Source organism: Opisthocomus hoazin, chromosome Z (assembly GCF_030867145.1).
Source record: "Opisthocomus hoazin isolate bOpiHoa1 chromosome Z, bOpiHoa1.hap1, whole genome shotgun sequence".
NCBI classification, from domain to species: domain Eukaryota; kingdom Metazoa; phylum Chordata; class Aves; order Opisthocomiformes; family Opisthocomidae; genus Opisthocomus; species Opisthocomus hoazin.
In genome coordinates, this window is record NC_134454.1 from 37,336,037 (window position 1) to 37,358,037 (window position 22,001).

Consider the following 22,001-nt stretch of genomic DNA (forward strand, 5'->3'; position numbering starts at 1 on the left):
ACTGAAATGTATAAATAATGTTACTTATAATGCATTTTCTTTTCTTTTTTTTTTTTCAGAAGCAAACTAAGGAATCAGAGAGAACTTAAAACACGAAAGGACCATCCCCTCATTGGAGAAGACAACAAAAACTCTTTAACTTTGGAACCAAGAAACATTATTTGTCTACCACTCAGTAGATATGTAACTCGGAATTAATTTCATCTGTGAATGGGTAATTTCCCACAGCGAAGGTCTTTGATTGACCCTGCAGTGTCCAGTGGCTAAAATAAACTCAGTAGTGGAGTTTAAAGGTCTCATTTCCCCATCAAGATTCCTACTTTTTTTTTATGTTATAGGATCTCAACTGGGACACCCTGCCTTTCTGTCACATTATGTTTCAGTGGATCAACAGGATCAAAACTTACCAGCTTACAGGGAGAGGAAGAAACACAGTGCATTGGGCTCATCTCACTTAATAACGTTATCTATATGTACTTACCTTTGGTACCTGCTCATTCAACACACACAGATACTTTCCAGAGTGCAATTCAGTTTTTAGAAACTCCAACAAGAAAATTTTTTATAAACTTTGACATTATTCTGGATTTAACTTAGTATAAGCCAAACATATAAATGAACAGAAACAAATGAAGCTGTATCTGATTTTATGTTAGGATACAAAGAACATCCAGTTTGTTCTGCGCCAGCAGGCCTACCGATTGTGTGAAGCTACATAGCAGACATGTAAATGCAGGACATTATAAACCAGATTTGACATGTCACATTTGTTTCAATCAGAGGTGTTCAGTATAAAACTCATTCCTTATTCTCTTGTCCCTATTCAGTCCACCAGCATCATTCAATGTTCCTCCCACACCCTCTCCACGGGCACATGTACAGTGGTAACCCAATTTTTAAGCCTTTCCCTCAGCTACTGTAGTGTCCCAGATGCTGTTGAATATAAAAGACTACAGAGATGCTAAAACTGAAATATGATATTCCTGTTGGTTTGTTGTGGGTTCTTATTCTCTCTTAAATACCATGTAATTTTTTAGGGTGTTAGAATAATCTACTTGCAAATTTGTACATTTCTGTCCTTCACAAATATAAACTATTGAAAGTCAGCCCAGTCATCAGCAAAATCACTGAACAAGTAGAAGCATAGAGGAGAAATTTGATTTTTTATCCCTATTAACCTTTAAATGGAAACTAGAATTTAGTGACTAGAATGCAGTCGCTCAACAGTCATAAATGCAAACTGATGTTTGGTATAAAAAGTTTCCAGATGAAAGAATAACAACTAGTACATGACAGAATTTGACTTGGTTTACCCAACTTTGAAGAAAACTGTCAAAAAGTAAACGGTGAACAGCAAAAATGGAAGAAGAAATTAATTTTGCATTTGTGTGAAGTTAGAGCAGAAAACCAATTAACCTGTTTTCCAGCTCAAGTAATCTGTGGTAAAGAGCTAACCAGTACTACTGTCAGAGATCATTATCAAAAGCAAGGGTCTGGTTAATACCCAGGGTCATGTTTCAATACTATAAATGGCATTCACTACTCAGAATATTTTATGTAATGATAATTTAATTCTACTCTTTTTCTGTAATGTTCTGGAGTATTTATTATACAGTCTTTGTTGTTACAATTTTCTGAAATTGATAATTTTTTCTGTATATTTGCTTCAATTGAAATACGAATATTGCACAGCCAAACCTTCAAACTTGTAAGACATAGTAAAAATAGCTAACTGAAATCTGTCAGCCACTCAAGACTATCATTATTATACCTTTTTTAAAATAATGTGTTGTTGGATAAATAAATATCCTCACCTAATTTTTAAGATTTGTGTATCTCTAACTTTACGGTGATTGGATCACTTTTTTTTTAAAAAAAAGTAATTCATAAAATGCACATTTGAAATTAACAAATATCTGAGCTCACCATAGTAAAATTTCTTTCTCATATCACAGACATTGTAAAAGAGTTAAGTTGCAGATGACCACACAAAAACAAGTAGTTGATTAAGGCTATCAGTGCTTATACATCATTATAGAGATTTTGATTTTAATAGCATGTATTATTGAGATGATTTGGTGACAGTAACTATGGACTGTCATGGGACAAATAAATAGCAGCTCTTAAATGACTGCCTCATCCAGTAGAGAAAGATATAATAAAATCTAATTATAGGAAGAAATCATGAATTGCAAAGAGGAAAAGTCTGTTCTCACTTTAGGTACGAGGGTAATTGGAACCAACTGCGCAAACTGGGTGTAGTTGTCCCTTTCTTTCTGTTGCCACATCAAAAGTACAGGTCTTTCAGGAGATATTCTTTCAATGCCTTTGAGTTTTATGTGTTCACAATCCATAAGATTCAGATTACATTTTCATTAAATTGAGGGCATTTTTCCTTGGGAACCTCGATTCATTCTGTGCATGGACGGTCTGTGGTATCTGAGTCTATAGCTTCTTAATACTTTTGTCCTCACTGTTCAGTGAGTGGCTGTATTTTCTTCATATCATTCACATCTTGAAAATCGAACTATTTATTTGTTACAAGTTTTTTTGGGAAGAGATTGATCTTGATACATTATTTCATATCAGTAAACTGTTTTCTAGGATAAATAGATATCTGTGTAGTGAAAGGGCAGGATGATTATCACCTCTATTTTACGTATATAACAATAATGCACAAAGATCAAGGCTAAAATCATCAAAACTGTAAACTAATTTTTTGTGCTCGTTCCAAGAAATCTAGGGCACAATGTTAGCATTATTAAAGTCTTTTATTTGTTCAATACAAAGTTACCAATTAATGTATTGACTATTGCCAGTGAATTACAAACCTTCAAATATACTAGACAATACCTGTATCCTTCTTGAAATGCTACAGAAAACAAGTCTGAACGCGGCAAAAACCGGTCACAGTTTCCACATGTTGTTTCAAGTCCCAGTTTCAAGTTTTAATATTTTGTCTGAGATACTTCTCACTAATACAGGCAGTGTGTTCCTTATAGTTGATATCTTTGTATAAAGCATAACATCGACATTGTTCAAAGGCTGCACAATAGAAATTGCTCTTCACGTTAAATTTAAGTCTTTCAATAATGCCTAACACATCCCAATACTTAGTTCCTATCTTTTGTTCACAGTCTAAATGAATAGCTTCATGTAGGGGACACAAAACGTGGCTAGCTGCTGCTAGTTTTATTTTACCCACGAAGACATATAGCACATTCCTCAACAAAAGAGTCCAGCAAAACAAAAATTTGCAGATATTTCTCACATTTAATTTTATTATAAGTAATTTCAGATTTTGCCAGTGTATCATAGTGTCTTTTACCACTTCATCCATATAGTATTTGGGAAATTATATGTTTTACTTTAGATTCTTACCTCCACTCCGTTTTTTTTAAGTCTGTCTGTTCATTTTTGCTGTCACTAAGCACCAACTTCATCCGTAAGTAAACAAAATGTTCAATGTAATACAAATGTCAAGCTGCTTTGTCTGTTTTCTATTTTATGCATTATTAGTCATTTTTTTTGTGGTTGTCTTTTCAGACTTATCTGTTTTACTGCTACACCTCCAACTCTGTGGGCCTCTGTTCTACTGGCTTTTATTTCACTGCAATAGTTTCCATGAAATTTTGAGGCTCTGCACATTGCTGCTTACATCATAGAAAACTGGCACACCTCTCTTCGTGTCTTTTGCTGTCCTCATAGGTTTCTACATGGTCAGATTCACATACACATATGTATTCGTATGACAACATTCATTATGTGAATCTAAGAAAGAAATGTTCTTGTTACCCTCTATTCCTCTATTTTGGCACTGAAGCCGTTTTTCATGTCTCATGTGAATCAATGTTTCCTGACTATGAAACTGCGGTACTGTAAGGTGCATTCTTCTTTATATTCTGGCCTTTCTCCTCAGGTATATTCTTTTCCAGGAAACAGAAAGCATTTGGTAAGTAAACCATAGTAGTTGCAAAGGTGCAGAGTGAGTTATTTTTAATTGTTGTCATTTCTGAAAATGACTCCTAGTTTCCCTTCTCCACTGACATCCAGTAATGTTATTAGTCTGTAAGGTACAACACTAGGGTAGAGTACAAGGTAAAATGCACTGTCAAAACCAATAGAAGAAATGTTAGCTGCAGGTGAGGCTGGATTCAATTCTCTTCTGTCTTTCTGAAAGTCCAACCATATTTTTTACTCTTCAAACCTGCTTCTCCTGTTTTAAGTTCCTCTGGAACTATTACTCAAATACGCTTTCTGCTCTAACCAAACATAAGAACCGTGATATATTTATTATTCCCTTCACTTCTACTGCAATTAAGCATCATGTAATCTGTATCATGTCATAAAATAATGAAATAATAAGATTTATTATTTTATATATTTATATAAATAAATATATATTTAATATATATATTATATATTCTTATGCACTGAATATATATTACAGAGAACTTTACCCTTGCCCTCCTGCTGTTTGCAAGTGGCACTGTTACTAGCTTTGTACAGCACAAGCTCAAGTGAAACAAAGCATGCATTCCCTGACAAATTTCACTAATGTGATCCTTTCCAAGAGAAAACATTACACTGAAAAAACAGTTAAAAGAATATTTTTTCATTTGTTCTGATGAACGAATACAGAAGAAATCAAAGCAAGATCCTTTTTACTTTGAGCTGATAAGGTAGAAAGGAACGGTGTTTGTAGGTTTATGATATCAGTTACATAAGAAAAAGACAATCTGGGATTTTCCTGCAGTATTATTGAACTGAGAACTATGCCTGTTTCTCCGTATGAATCCTTTAATGTAACCTAACAGATCACAGTTCCTCTAATTTTTACTGAGAAAACATCGTCTTGCAAGAATAAAAAAAAAAAAAAACAGAATAGAAATAACTTGTACTTGTGTAGGGTAGTGACAGAGTAAACCATTCTGTGCTTATTATGCAGAATGATAACAGCATATCAGCAAGATTTGAGCTATAGGTGTCATGGTATATGATCAAATTGTTTAGAACTGTACAGACATCTTCCTGGTACAAGTCAGCTTTTCATGTCTGAGTTATGGGTGTGTAAGTTTTTACAAGAAGGTTCAGTGTGCTTCATTTAGGAGTGCAGAGATTAGTAGTAGATTGATATGTCCAGTAGATATTTGCAATATCAGACAAGGTTTTTCTCGAAAAATATTTGAAAGTGCATAGACTAGTTAGTAGGGGTGTAATTTTGTCTCCCTGATATAGATGTCTAACGCCATTTATATGTCCCAAGATAACCAGCAGCAGAAAGATTATCTAGAAGGGTATCGGTCTTCAATAAGTTGTGTGCCTTGTCTACTGTATGGTCATCTCAAATGCCTTAACACATATAAAAATTGTGCACAGCAGCTACATTTAGATGAACTAAGCTGCATCCTCAATGACAGCAGAAAAAAAACCCATGTGGAGTGGGAGAGAAAAAGTATTCACAGTTCAAGTGACTCTAAAATTTTATTTCTTTCAGAAACATTTTAATAAAGAAATTCTTACTTTTGTTACTGACAAAACTTACTATCTTGTAAATCAGGTATCTCTCTCTCCCCTTTTCTATCGCTCTGCCAAAAGTAAGTTCACATTTTTATAGGTTGGAGGGGCAAATCAGAATAGCATTATTGACTGACTGATGCAATACCTCTAGTAGGATAATTAATGCAATAGACATAACAGAGGGGAGAAAGTCATAGGGTAAAACCACAATTTACAAGATTATGAATCATGAAAGAGGTAATTTCTGACCTATATAATACTTAAATTGCATTGTCTGTGTTCACTTATATGCTAAAATGTTTCTTTCATTGGTGAAAAAAACTACTTTCATATACAATTTTTCATAACCTTGATGCAATATCCTGAAACTTGTCTGAAAATTTTCCTTCAGAGTCATGTCATATTTAAATATAGAACTGTATGGGATCCTATTTCCATGTGATACTGGAATCCAAATACACAATGTAAAATCCTCTGAATTTGCAAGATACAAAGGAAGAAAATATTCCTTGTAGACAGACCACAATGAGTTGTTTTAGCTAGAATGAAAACAGAAAGGATCAAATTTCCACTAAAACTTGGCAGACTCTAGACATTGCTTTTCCGAAACTAGCTTCTTCATCCCTACCCAAACAGTATGTCACATTTTCTAATCCCTGAGCAAATCTCAGCTATCCTAGAAGGAAACTTTATTACTATTTTTTGCAACTTCTGATATACTTTATCTCTGAGAAGATACCATGATCTGTTATTAACTTCAGCCTCCAAGCTTACTCTGTTTGTCTTTTCATTGAACTTCTGAGATTAAAAAAGAAAAAAAAGGCTTTATCAGATATTGAAAGATATTTTTGTAGATTTTATAACTTCCAGTCATGCTGTGAGAATGCATCAATCTATTACCCCAACGACTACAGCTTACTTCTATATGGCATTCAAACTCTTGCTTTTGTCAGTTATTTAGTCTTCATGTATATCTGTCGTGCTTTAACCCCAGGCACAAACTAAGCCCCACACAGCCGCTCGCTCACTCTGCTCACAGTGAGTCGAGGACAGAATTAGAACAGGAAACATGAGAAAACTCATGGGTTGAGATGAAGACAGTTTAGTATGTAAAGGAAAAGCCACATGTGCAAGCAAAAGCAAAAAGCAGGGCTCCAGCATGCAAAAAGGCTACTTGAGATGACAAATGCTGTAACTCTGAATTTCCCCCTTCTTTCTTCCTCCCCCTGGTTTATATATTGCACAAGTCATCATATGGTACGGTATCCCTTTGGTCCAAGCTGTGTCCCTTCCCAACTTCTTGTGCACCCCCAGCCTAGTCACTGGTCAGGCGGTGCAAAAAGCAGAAAAGGCCTTGACTCTGAGTAAGCACTGCTCAGCAATAACCAAGACATCCCTGTATTATCAACGCTGCCTTCAGAAAAAACCCAGATCAAAGCCTCATACTGGCTACTAAAAAGAGAATCAACTCTATCCCATCCAAAACCAACATGACAGCTCAGCAGACAATATAGAACAGTCATTTATTACATTCATTTCATCCTGCAGTTTCACAGGTTACTTATTTTGTATTTCAAACAAAAACCTTAATGAAATGAAAACCAATGAAATTTCTAGCCTTTGGGTTAATTTTTAGTTCTTCTCAGAATCACAGAGTCATTTAGGTTGGAAAAGACCCTTAAAATCATCACGTACAACCATTAATCTAATACTACGAAGGCCACCACTAAACAATGTGCCTAAGCATCACATCTACATGTCTTTTGAATACCTCCATTGATGGTGACTCAACTACTTCCCTGGGCACCCTGTCCCAGTACTTGAAAATCCATTCTGTGTTAAAAACTTCAGATTTCTCTAATAGCATAAAGGTGAACAGAAATCAACTCTATATTGCCTTTTATTGTGTGACCTTGTAATGACTTTTTCCAGGCCAATTCAACACACTGAAATTTGCCTATCTGACAGCATTAAGGGCAGAATGACTGTCAAGAAAGCACTTCAAGTTTTTGAGGGAAAGATGCTTTTTCACAACTGTACACTTTCTTCCAAAAATAATTCTTTGGACTATACAAGTTTTCTGCTATGTTACACTTTAGAAGAAACACTTTTGGGTTTCATACACTTGATGGCTAGGAAAGATCAAAAGAGAACACAAGAATGAAGCAGGCAAAGAAATCTTTTTCTCTTGTTCTTACAGCTTTGTGTTGCATTATGGATACATCTTAGAAGGAAAACAGAGAATCGTTTATAAATCAGCAGTTCTGCATAACCAAAACAACAGAGGAGAAACAAAGGAGACAGGATTAGGAAGATGGTGTATTAAAAATAAAGGGTGAACAGAACTGGAAAAACAGCTATCGCTAGCTACCATCTATGCTACATTAAATAAGCAACACCTTTTATTAATTTTTTCTTCATGTGCAGAAAATAAGGAAAAGGTTAGATTCTTCAAGATAAGGACCGCAGAAGTCATATATCTCTTCATGTAAAAGCTTCAATCTCAGCTGAAAAAACTGAGTCTTTAAAATGACAGCCACTAAATAAGAGCAAAAAGATGTCCTTAACTTTTTTAAAACTTGAGGACCATTAACCTTCATAAATGGGTAAGCAAATTCTGTTCATTCCATCTCTAAATCTAGATCTATTTCTCTAAAGGATAAATAAAAATATAAAAAAAAATTCAAAACCACATTGTTAAGGCCCAGGAGAATCTTATTTTAAATATCCTCCTAAAGTGAATTTTAGCAGCTGGATAATTACAACTCCTTTAAAGTAGTTTGTAGGAGGTTTATCTACAGGCCTTTACCAACACATGAAGTGACATACAGGAGTAATGTTATTTTCAGTAAGATATATTGCTGTGCATAAAGCAAGGGTTGCTAGGAAATTGCTTCCTTTACCCAATCATGGTATCATAGAATGGTTTGGGTTGAATGGACCTTTAAAGGTCATCTAGCCCAACCCCCCTGCAGTGAGAAGGGACATCTTCAACTAGATCAGGTTGCTCAGAGTCCCATCCAACCCGACCTTGAATGTTTCCAAGAATGGGTCATACACCACCTCTCTGGGCAACCTGTGCCATTGTGTCACTAACCTCGTAGAAAATATCTTCCTTATATCCAGCCTAAATCCACCCTTGTTTAGTTTAAAAACACTGTCCCTTGTCCTATCACTACAGCCCCTGATAAAAAGCCTGTCCCCATCTTTCTTTTATGCCCTGTTGAAGTATGGAAAGACCATGATAAGATGTCCCTGGACCTTTCTCTTCTGCAGTCTGAACAATCTCAACTCTCTCAGTCTTTCTTCATAGGAGAGGTGTTCCAGCCCTCTGATCATTTCAGTGGCCTCCTCAGGACCTGCTCCAACAGGTCCATGTCATTTCTGTGCTGAGGTCTCCAGAGCTGCATGCAGGACTCAGGGCGGGATCTCACCTGAGCTGAGCAGAGTGTCAGAATTACCTCCTTCAACCTGCAGGCCACACTACTTTTGATGCAGCCCAGGATACAGTTGGCTTTCTGGGCTGCAAGTGCACTTTGCTGGCTCATGTTGAGCTTTTCATCCATCAGTACCCCCAGGCCCTTCTCGGCAGGGCTGCTCTCAATCCCTTTATCCCTGAGTATGTATTGATACTGGGAGTTGCTCCGACCCATGTGCAGGACCTTACACATGGCCTTGTTGGGCCTCATAAGGTTCATGCAGTCACACTTCTCAAGCTTGTCCAGGTTCCTCTGGATGGCATCCCATCCTGGTGTGGAGGGCTTTAAACTGAAGGACTTGGGGGCTGGGGGGTAAAGTCACTAATGCTCAAGCCATCCCATCTGGCTGGGGATTAAGAGTGGCTAATCAGAGCAGGTACAAATATTCCTCAGCTATGTCCCAAGCTGAGAAGCAAAAGACCAACAACCTTAAAGGTGGGCATGGACATGGTAGATTCTCTTGCACTCCTCCAGGGAAACCAGCATGCTTGAGTACATCCCTGAAATGTCTGTACACCAATGCATGCAATATTGGCAATAAGCAGGAAGAATGAGAGATCTGTGTGTTGTTACAGGGCCATGATCTTATTGCAATCACAGAGACATGGTGGGACAGCTCACGTGGCTGGCATGCTGTCACGGATGGCTACACACTCTTTAGGAAAGAAAGGCCAACAAGGAGAGGTAGTGGAGTTGCTCTGTATGTGAGGGAGCAACTGGAAAGTATTGAGCTCTCCCTAGGGGTGGATGAAGAACGAATTGAGAGGTTATGGGTTAGAAATAAGGGACAGCCTCATATGGGTGACATTACTGTGGGTGTGAACTATAGGCCACCTGACAAGGAAGAGGAAGTTGATGAGGCCTTCTACAGGTAGCTGAAAGTAGCCTCATAGTCACAGGTCCTGGTTCTCGTAGGGGACTTCACCCATCGTGACATCAGCTGGGAAGATCATACAGACAGCCACATGAAGTCCAGGACATTCCTACAAAGCATCAATGATAACTTTCTGATGCAAGTGGTATAGGAACCAACAAAGAGAGGCGTGCTTCTGAACCTTGTATTAATGAAGAAAGAGGGACTGGTTGAGGATGGGAAGGTTGGAGGCAACCTCGGCGACAGTGACCATGAAATGGTGAACTTCAGGATCCTGAGTGGAGGAAGCAGAGCAACAAGTAGGATCACAACCTTGGATTTCAGGAGGGCTAACTCTGGCCTCTTCAAGGAGTTACTTGGAGGAATCCCGTGGGCCAGGGCTCTAGAAGGCAGAGGGGTCCAAGAGTGCTGGCTGCTGTTTAAACATCACTTCCTCCATGCTCAGGATTGGTGCATCCCCCTGAGCAAGAAGTCTAGCAAAGGAGGCAGGAGACCCTCATGGATAAGCAAGGAGCTTCTAGTGAAACTTATATGGAAGAGAAAGGTCTATGGAATGTGGAAAGAGGGACAAGCCACTTGGGAAGAATACAGGAATGTTGTCAAAGCATGCAGGGATGCAACGAGGAAGGCTAAGGCCTACCTGGAATTGAATCTGGCAAGGGACGTCAAATAACAACAAGCAGGGCTTCTTCAACTACATCAGCAGCAAATGGAAAACTAGGGATAATGTGGGGCCGCTGCTGAATGAGGTGGGTGCCCTGGTGACGGAGGATACAGAGAAGGCAGAGTTACTGAATGCCTGCTTTGCTTCAGTCTTTAGTGCTAAGACTGGCCTTCTGGAATCCCAGGCCCTGGAGGTAAGAGGGGAAGCCTGCAGAGAGGATGACCTTCCCTTGGTCGAGGAGGACTGCATGAGGGATTGCTTAAGCAATCTGGATGCCTACAAACTCATGGGGCACAATGGAATTCACCCACGAGTACTGAGGGAGCTGGTGAATGTCATTGCTGAGCTACTCTCCATCATCTTTGAAAGGTCCTGGAGGACAGGAGAGGTGCCCGAGGACTGGAGAAAAGCCAATGCCACTCCAATCTTCAAAAAGGGCAAGAAGGAGGACCCAGGGAAGTACAGGCCGGTCACCCTCACCTCCATCCTGGGAAAGATGATGTAGCAGCTCATTCTAGAGGTTGTCATCAAGCAAGTGCAGGAAAAGAAGGATATCAGGAGTAGTCAACATGGATTCACCAAGGGGAAATCCTGCTTGACCAATCTGATAGCTTTCTACGATGGCATGACTGGCTGGGTAGATGAGGAGAGAGCAGTGGATGTTGTCTACCTCGACTTCAGCAAGGTTTTTGACACTGTGTCCCATAACATCTTCATAGGCAAGTTCAGGAAGTGTGGGCTGGATGAGTGGTCAGTGAGGTGGACTGAGAACTGGCTGAAGGGCACAGCTCAGAGGGTTGTCATCAGCAGCTCTGAGTCTAGCTCGAGGCCTGTAACTAGTGACGTTCCTCAGGGGTCCATACTTGTCCCAGTCTTGTTCAACTTCTTCATGAATGACCTGGATGAAGAGTTAGAGTGCACCCTCAGCAAGTTTGTGATTGACACAAAACTGGGAGGAATGGCGAATACACCAGAAGGTTGTGTTGCCATTCATCAAGACCTGAACACCTGGACATGTTGGAGAGTTGGGTACAGAGGAACCTGATGATGTTCAACAAGGGCAAGTGCAGGGGAACAACTCCATGCACCAGTACAGGCTTGGGGCAGACCTGCTGTAGAGCAGCTGTGCGGAGAGGGACCTGGGTGTCCTGGTGGATGACAAGTTGACCATGAGCCAGCAGTGTGCCTTTGTTGCCAAGAAGGCCAATGGGATCCTGAGGTGCATTAAGAGGAGTGTGGTCAGCAGGTCGAGGGAGGTTCTCCTTTCCCTCTACTCTGCCCTAGTGAGGCCGCATCTGGAGTACTCTGTCCAGTTCTGGGCTCCCCAGTTCAAGAAAGGTGAGGAGCTGCTGAAGACAGTCCAGCGGAGGGCTACAAGGATGATTAGGGGACCAGAGCATCTCTCCGACGAGGAAAGGCTGAGGAAGCTGGGCTTGTTCAGCCTGAAGAAGAGAAGGCTGAGAGAGGACCTTATAAATGCTCATAAATATCTTCAGTGTGGGTGTCAAGAGGATGGGGCCAAGCTCTTTTCACTGGTGCCCAGAGACAGGACAAGGGGCAATGGGCACAAATTGAAGCATAGGAAGTTCGGTTTGAGGATGAGGAACAACTTCTTCCCTCTGAGGGTGACGGAGCACTGGAACACATTGCCCAGGGATGTTATGGATTGTCTTTCTCTGGGGTTATTCAAGACCAGCCTGGACAAGTTCCTGTGCAGCCTGCTCTAGGTGTCCCTGCTTCGGCAGGAAGGTTGGACTAAGCGACCTGCAGAGGTCCCTTCCAACTCCTGCCATTCTGTGATTCTGTGATTCTGTGATCCCTCAGGCATGTCAACTGCAGCATTCAGCCTGGTGTCATCTGCAAACTTGCTGAGGATGCACTTAATCCCACTATCTGTGTCACTGATGAAGACACTAAACGTTACTGTTTGAAGCAGTTTTCACCAGGAGAACTGAGAAGGGCTTTATGGGTTTTTTTAACCGTTTACTTATGCATTTTTCATTGTCTACTTATTTCTATTGTTCTGTTTTCTCAGTTTTCAGCAAGTACTTGATGGTCAGTAGGAAATAAACATTCCCTGAACATCTCTGTGCAGTTCAGTTGGTATCAGCCCTGTGACGGTAGGGTCAGCTTGTCTTTGTTCAAACTTACATTTCTAATCATATTTACATTTAATATGAGCTTAATAGTTCTCAGCATTTCATGCTAGGGAAATGCCAATAACAACCTTTCAGTCAAGGGAAAATCTTACCCATTAGTGCTGTGGTAAATTTGAATGGGACCTTGGGAGCAGAAGGATGGAGGGAAACCTTAAGGTGAGGGATCAAACTATTACACCCAAATTTAGTAAGAACTGAAGCTGTGTTAACCTCCACAGATCTCCAGAAACCTCATCAGCTAAAAAGCTATTTCAGAAATCAGAATATCAGGATTGTATCAGCCATTTTACACAGCTTGTTGGTTTTGAATGGATAAATCTGCAACGCTATTACTAGGAGAACTATTGAAAAATCAAATAAACAAGATTAACGCCTTTCACTTGCATTTGTTGTTAAACTATTTGTTTTCTGGCCCTGGTTACTAACTAATAGTTGTGTCTTGGAAATTTCTTTGCCCTCATTTCCCGCAAAGTACTCTAGCTGTTTTCTAGAACCTGAGCACTACACTTCTATTCCACCGGTATCCTTGGTCACACCAAAAAAGTAAATCTTGTTAGAAAATGAGCCTGTTATTTTTCTTATACGCTTCACACTCACCAGTGGTGTTCTCTTCCTTCACAATACACCAGAACTAATAGTTGCCATTCTTTGTTTATAGAGACATGGAGGATTTCATCTTCTGTTTAAGAGAAGTCATGTGTACATACTGAGGCCCACAAGTAGATCCAAGCTTTTACTCAGCTGTTGTTTCTCCCTTCTCTGACTCAGACTCCTAAAATTTTCAGCAATTTCCTTGTTGCTAGAATGCATAGATTATGCTCTTAAATGTTTAAAGCAACTATTTTGCTCTTCAAGCAGTCTTTTAAGCTAAAGACAGTGAAGCATGGGCTTAAACAAACCCTTACACTTCAGAAATTGCAGGACATTAACAGGTGCTTTTTACAAGGTTAATCACTCTTAAGGCAGACATTACACATTATTATTTTTCCTCTAAAAGAACTGTTGAAGGTTTCATACCTTACTGGAACCTTTCTGGGAGCTCTGTAACAGGAAGCTACAATGGCATTATCTTTTCAGCAACAGCTGTGTAAATTTCAGCTAAGTATAGTAAAATACAGGATTCTCAGTTTAGAATAAAAAAGAATACCTGGTTTCACTCAGTATTTTGCAATTAGACATATCCCTTCTACTTCCTTTCCAACCTTTTGGGTCCAAACTTTTCTACCTCAGTAATTTTTCTGCACTGTATCTCCCATCCACTAGTTTCCATAAGATTCTTACAGCCTTTTCATACCTCAGCTTCCCATTTGCAAGTGTAGTCAGGCTATTTTCATATATTCCATTTCTTCTATAGTAGTGCTTAAAAGTTAGGACTGACTGCTTATTTTCTTTAATTTTAGCAGGAGTTGAACATATATAGGTGATATGAACACTCATATCACCTTTGGCTGACTACATGACCAACACACACACAACTGCGCCAGGAGCATTATTAATTTTCCTTACTGAGGATTACAAGAAGAGTAGGCAAGAAAAATTTACATTTATTTTTAATTAAACTGATTTCAAATAATTTATACATTTTGGGATATTTTTTTTCTGTGAGCAGATTTGATATTTAAGGAAAAATAGAATGGCTGAGACTGGAATCACCTCTGGAGATTATACAGTCTAACGCCATGCTCAGACCAGGGTTATCTGGGCAGGGTGACCATGACCATGTCTATTCAGGTTTTGAATATCTCTGGGAAATTTGCTCTAATATCTGATCAGACTGTGTAAAAGTGCTACTCTTATGTTTAAATGGAATTTCCTGTGTTTCAATTTGTGCGCATTGCATCTTGTCCTTTCACGTGGCACCTCTCAGAAGAGCCTGGCTCCATCATCCATATACACCCTCTCACCAGATAGCTATACACATGCATGAAACTCCCCCGAGCTTTCTCTGCTCGAAGCAGAACAATCCCGGCTCTCCAGTCCTTTCATCATCTTCTTGGTCTTCCTTTGGTATGTCCATGTCTTAAACGTACGAGGGAGCCCTCGACTGCACACACCGCTTTAGCTGTGTCTCACCAGTGCTGAGTAGAGGGAAAGGATCCACTCCCCTTGACAGCTGTTAACATCCCTCCTAATGCAACCAAGGATACCTTTAATTGTCTTTGTAGCAAGGACGCATAGCTGGCACATGTTCAACTTGATGTCTTCTAGGACCCTGTTACGGTCCGGGAAGATCCAAGCCATAGAGATTCATTGTTATTCCCAGAGTGAGATTAAGACACAAACAAGGTCAAATGTCGCCAAACAGGTATATTGGTCACTTCTTCAGATGAAGGCATGAAGAAATGGCAACAGGAAAGAGAGGAAAAGACAGGAAAGAAAGAAACTCAGCAAGCAGTTGAGATAGAGTCACTAGAGTCACAAGAGATGGTCACCATCATCGATCCAGTGGCATCCTGTTGATCCGTAGTTTCAGTGTGTATCAGTGGTGGGGGTCCCTCTGTTGTTTGATCGCACGGACTTTTAGAATGTGTTCAGGAAGATTGTTCCCTAGACAAAGGAACGTACCGTACCCCACATTCCCCGAATTCCATGTGTATGGTTTTTCTCAGTCCTGGCTCCAGTAGGTCAGGGAGGGAGTCAGTGTCTAGATGCATTTTCCACAATGACGGGGGACATACTCATCCTTTAACTCCCTTCAAGGTTGGTTTCAGGTGGCTGTTTATTCCTTGTCTGGTTTGTATTTGGCTGACCTGCCAGCAGGTCGAGCTGGGCTCCAAACAAGATTTACTGCCCCATCATGAGGTCCTGAAACAAGCGTGGCAAACAAGCTTTGAGGCAATTGTCTCAAGATACTGTCTTCGACTGATCCCCAGCTCCTTTTCTACCAAGCTTCTTTCCAGCTGTACAAACCCCAGCATATTCTGGTGCCTGTGGTTGTTCCTCTGCAGGTGTGAGACTGCTCATTTCCTTTTGCTGAACTTCTTGGTGTTCCAGTTATCCCATTTCTCCAGCTTGTCATGGCTGCTCTGAAATGTGACACACCCACCTGGTGCATCTGCCACTCCTCCCAGTTTTGTATCATCTGTCAATTGTCAAGGGTGCACTCTGACCCATCGTTTAGGTCAGTAATGAAGAGTATTTGCCCCAGTCTCCACCCCATGAGTACACCACTTATGTCTGGTCTTCAGCTGGACTTCTTGGCACTGGTTACAACACTTCAAACCTGTCAGTTCAGCCAGTTTTCATTTAATCTCACTGTCTACTAATCTATCCCACAGTTCATCAGATTATCTATGAAGATTTTATGGAAAACAATGTAAAAATCCTTAACGGAAGTCAAGATAAACAAATCTGCTGCTCTCCTCTCATCCATCAAGACAGTAACCTTTTTGCAGAAGAATATCATGTTGGTTCAGCACAATTAACCCTCTGTGGTCACTGCTCTCAATCATCTTGTTAAGCTGGGGAACATTATTTCCGCAAAACCAAACTGAGTTTGGAAAGGACAATGTTCACACTTACCACAAACCAGTCTGCAAGAAGTAGGGAGACCAGAAGCCAGTACATTTTTAAGGAAGAAATACATCAGGAATTCTGTTTGTCCTTTCATTATTACGTTTTGTATTTATTCAAAATCAAACAGATTTTCTCTCCTCCTACTCCAGATTACATTTTCAACTCAAACTTTCCAAAAATTCTAATAAATGCAGTTTTTGGCACAGAATAAAATTATTTCAACCTCAAAGGTAATTGCTTCAGAAAAGTATAGCTGACTGAAAATAGAGATGGGGAATGGAAAGTTGTTGCATATTAAAGTTACTGCTGAGATAATAAAAAACCTAATGAATAAGTGCATTCCAGTAGGAACACATGGAAATTGGACTCTGTGACTGTATAATCTCATTGTGGGATTATATTTGTTATGAGGAGTTTATTCTAGTAAAGACTGTGCCATTATAGCTGTGAGTCTGCCCAGAGAATAAAGGAACAATTTAATTTTGTGTGTGTAATTATGATTTTGTTTCTAGGCCATAGGCAACACCATAGACTTCCAGAATCCATGTATTTTTGTTGATATTGATCATTTTGTCACAGATTTTTAATGAAAACAGATATAATCAGACATTTACAGCTTTTTCCTTCATTCTGTTGTTTCCTGTATCTCTTGCATCACATTCTTGACTGAGCAAAACTAATCTACTTTCAAAAGACACTTAATCTGGAACCAAACTGACTAAATGTTCAAGGCTTTTGCCTTTACCATTATGGAGATGGAAACCAAGATATTCTGGACTAAAACTAATCTCTCTTAGTCTCTAAGCATGTTTATTTCCAGTCCTCCAATTCTAGTTTATTTTCCTTGTATTTGATTTCATTATCCACATTATCAAGTTACTGTAAATATGTTGGAAAAAGTGAAAGGAGGCTTTGCATGGAAATGTACTTACCTCATTACAAGCCTGAAGACACTGCTTAGACTCAGAGGACAGATCGGACATTTTGAAATGAAAATACAAATAAGATTTCTATGCGCTACATAATGTACCAGTCCAATAAACAATAAAATAATGCACTGGCAGCTGATTGATATTCTGAACTGTTGACATTGGGTGGCTAGATGACCCGAACAAATCAGATCTACCTGAATTCCTTATCTTCATGATACAAAGAAAAACGAAAATAGTGTGCTTTGTACAATGTTTTGTCATTGGTGGTGCTAAATAAAAATGAAATATTTGGCAGAAAGTGTTTGTCAAGTTCCAAAAAGAAAACTTTTTAAATCCTACAGGTAGGACAAAAAAACTCCAAAGTAATAATGAGAATGTAAGCATGAAAACTTCTAATAACATTAGAGACAAACATATAGACATATACTGAAGTGAATTCTTTACAAGACCAAATGCACGAGACCAGATATGACTGCTGGAAAAAGTAATTTTGTGTAATGACCCGGACAAGCTAGAATTCAATCTGTTTGTACTGCAAAAATAAGAAACTCTAAGAACAATTCACAGAGGAAAAGGAATAACAATTCCTGCAGTTGTCTTGCAATTGCAGTCATTACTTTATGTTCCCTGACTGTTGTTTTGGAAATTTAAAGAGAGTAGAATAGAACCAAACTGATTTTCAGAATAATCCACAGTGTTTTCTCAAAATCTAGGTGCCAGAGAAAGAGTACCTTTCTCTAAAGAAAATAGCAGATGCAAATTTCTCATTTGTTTAAGAAGTTGACTTTCTTACTTGCTGGCTGACTTTACATGAAGATTTTTAAGCCTGTTTCTTACTTTGTAACATAAAGATGTAACACTTCACAAAAAAATGCGTTTTTTTAGTATCATTTGTCAAGTGCTATAGCAAGCACACATGTAAGTGGGCAATCCTTCTACTTAGTATAATCCAGCTTCAGCAAGCTTCAAACACTTTTAACCGAGAAAGTACACCAATTCCTTGTCATTTAGAACTTCAGTGATCAGTTTTCTATGAACAACTCATATTCCACACACTGCACATCTACAAATGTCCTAGAGATGTTAAAAGTTTATCTCTTGATGCTTGAATCACAGTCACTGTAATTTCAAGCCTGGCTCGTATGGTCATAGATGACATTGGAAAAACAATCCTTTCTTGTCCATTAATGCAGAGGATAGTGTAGAAAGGAAGCTCTCCAGAATACCTCTTTTTCCCTCTATCTCTGGTAGTCAGTACAATTTAATATAATCCTGTCTTCTCAGTACATCCTCAGGCACACTAGTGTTAGAAATATCTCACAGTGAACCATGTAATGCACTGTTTTTCAAAAGCAAGAGGACCAGGATGGAAAACTAAGTTACAATAGCTCTCCTATGCTATTATAAGAACATCCCAATGACCCACTATGATGATCTCGAAGCATGTGGTTTTATGCAATCTAGCCCTCCAAGTACAGCATCTTTGGCTATGCTGTCAGCCTAAACTGAAATGCCACAGTGATTTTTATAACTCGTCATAAGCTGAACTAAATAACACCATTTCAAATAACAGAATGAAAAAAGTATGTGGAAAATCATTACAGCTTCTGCAATTTAATAGTATGTATTCAAAAATTAGAGATTGCAATTTAATTAATGTTACTACAAACAAGAGTTTAAAGTAGTGTTTAATAAAGTTAAGATAAATAAAGGTGTGGGTGGGTGGAAAAAACAGCCATTTTGGATAAAAGCTATTTAAAAAGCTGCTGCAGAAAGTATGCACTCCCTGTAATTCGCTCTCACATCAGATCATCTTCTTTCATGCACTCCACTCTCACCTGCCTGATAGCACACTGTCAGTTGCTGTACTATTTTTCTCTTCAATTCCAGTGTTCATTTTCACTAATTTAGTAAATGTTATAAAATGCTATTTAATACCAAAAGGTAACTGTGACATTCTAGTATCACAGAATCACAGAATGTTAGGGTTTGGAAGTGACCACTGTGGGTCATCGAGTCCAATCCACCTGCCGAAGCAAGGTCACCTAAATCGGGCTGCACAGGAACTTGTCCAGGCGGGTCTTGAATATATCCAGAGAAGGAGAATCCACAACCTCCCTAGGGAACCTGTTCCAGAGCTCCATCATCCTCAGAGTGAAGTTCTTCCTCATGTGCCACTGGAGCTTTCCATTCTGCGATTTGTGTCCATTGCCCGTTGTCCTGTCGCTGGGCACCACTGAAAAGAATTTGGCCTCATCCTCTTGACACCCACACTTAAGATATTTATGAGCATTTATAAGGTCCTCTCTCAGCCTTCTCTTCTTCATGTTAAACAAGCCCAGTTCCCTCAGCCTTTCGTCATGATGATGACAACCCTCTGAGCTGTGCCCTTCAGGCAGTTCTCAGTCCACCTCACTGACCACTCATCCAGCCCACACTTCCTGAACTTGCCTATGAAGATGTTATGGGACACAGTGTCAAAAACCTTGCTGAAGTCGAAGTAGACAACATCCACTGCTCTCTCCTCATCTACCCAGCCAGTCATGCCATCGTAGAAAGCTATCAGATTGGTCAAGCAGGATTTCCCCTTGGTGAATCCATGTTGACTACTCCTGATATCCTTCTTTTCCTGCACTTGCTTGATGACAACCTCTAGAATGAGCTGCTACATCATCTTTCCCAGGATGGAGGTGAGGGTGACCGGCCTGTACTTCCCTGGGTCCTCCTTCTTGCCCTTTTTGAAGACTGGAGTGACATTGGCTTTTCTCCAGTCCTCGGGCACCTCTCCTGTCCTCCAGGACCTTTCAAAGATGATGGAGAGTGGCTCAGCAATGACATTCACCAGCTCCCTCAGTACTCGTAGATGAACTCCTTTGTGCCCCATGAGTTTGTAGGCATCCAGATTGCTTAAGCAATCCCTCATGCAGTCCTCCTCGACCAAGGGAAGTTAATCCTCTCTGCAGGCTTCCCCTCTTACCTCCAGGGCCTGGGATTCCTGAGGGCCTGCCTTAGCACTAAAGACTGAAGCAAAGCAGGCATTCAGTAACTCTGCCTTCTCTGTATCCTCCGTCACCAGGGCACCCACCTCATTCAGCAGCGGCCCCACATTATCCCTAGTTTTCCATTTGCTGCTGATGTAGTTGAAGAAGCCCTGCTTGTTGTTATTTGACGTCCCTTGCCAGATTCAATTCCAGGTAGGCCTTAGCCTTCCTCGTTGCATCCCTGCATGCTTTGACAACTTTCCTGTATTCTTCCCAAGTGGCCTGTCCCTCTTTCCACATTCCATAGACCTTTCTCTTCCATATAAGTTTCACTAGAAGCTCCTTGCTTATCCATGAGGGTCTCCTGCCTCCTTTGCTAGACTTCTTGCTCAGGGGGATGCACCAATCCTGAGCATGGAGGAAGTGATGTTTAAACAGCAGCCAGCACTCTTGGATCCCTCTGCCTCCAAGAGCCCTGACCCAAGGGATAGCTGAAGTACTTTGCCTATCTTTGTTACCTCCAAGATCCCAATTGCTATTTCTTCATAGAGTCATAGAATCATTTAGATTGGAAAAGACCCACCAGATCATCAAGTCTAACCGTAAGCACAACACAGCCAAGTCCACTGCTAAACCATGTCCCTAAGCACCTCATCTACATGTCTTTTAAATTCCTCCAGGGACAGTGACTCAACCACTTCCCTGGGTAGCCTAGTCCAGTGTTTGATAACTCTTTCAGTGAAGAAATCTTTGTTAATATCCAGTCTAAACCTTCCCTGGTGCAACTTGGAGCCATTTCCTCTCGTCTTGTTGTTTGTTACTTGGCAGAGGACATCAGTCCCCACCTCAAGACAACTTCCTTTCCTGTAATTGTAGAAAGCAATAAGGTCTCCCCTCAGTTTCTGTTTCTCCAGGCTAAACTGCCGCTGTTCCCTCAGCCGCTTTTCATAAGGCTTTCCGTATAGACCCTTCACCATCTTCTTTGTCCTTCTTTGCATCATCTTCTTTGCATTCATCTTGCATTCTCAGTCAAGGTTGCTATATAAAAGTAAAGTGCCTTCCAACTAACAGTACAGGTTTACTCCACTACTAGTCTGATGCCAACATTTTTTTGTTGTTCTTTTTCTTTCTTTCTTAGCCCCACAAGGCTCACTTGAAAGACAGACAAGTGATACTGTAATGCTGCCTTTGATCACAAACTGCTAATGTGGAGTTATTTTTTTCCTTTATAAAATACATATTTGTAATTGAATTTAATCATTTGTTATGCATAGCTGAATATTTTTTCTCTTGTTTGTACTTCATTAGTATCTGTTACCTTTCTTCTCTCAAAAGAAATACCACCTACGATTTTTTTATGCATGTTTTGAAAGAAGTATTAACATTCTAAATAAGAACATCCAATTTCACACAGCCAATAAATAAGGATGTGTTTGAAAGCTGCTTGTGACATCTTCTTTTAACATTTTTCTTACAGAAATCTGAGTCACTAGCATTTCTAGCCATCATAAACAGTTACCCAAAGTTATTCTTAACATCAGAAGGTGTTCATGGTTGACTGATTTGACTTTATTTGTATTTGGCATAAAATCCCACCAGTAAAGTAGTTTCTTTATACTTTGGTTGGGTTTACTTTCTCCCAGTATTCTGTCATATTGAAGCATTTTATCACAGCAGCTTTAGATCAATGCAAAGTCTACAGCACATGTCTTCAAGATGTAGGTTATGACATGGAGAATGAAATATCTGATTTACTAGGAAAAGGTTGATAGAGCTCACTTAGATTAATCTACTGCCAAAATCAGGGCACATTCATACATCAAGATGTTTTATGAATGTTGCATTATTTTGTGGTAAATGGATATTTCCTCACTTT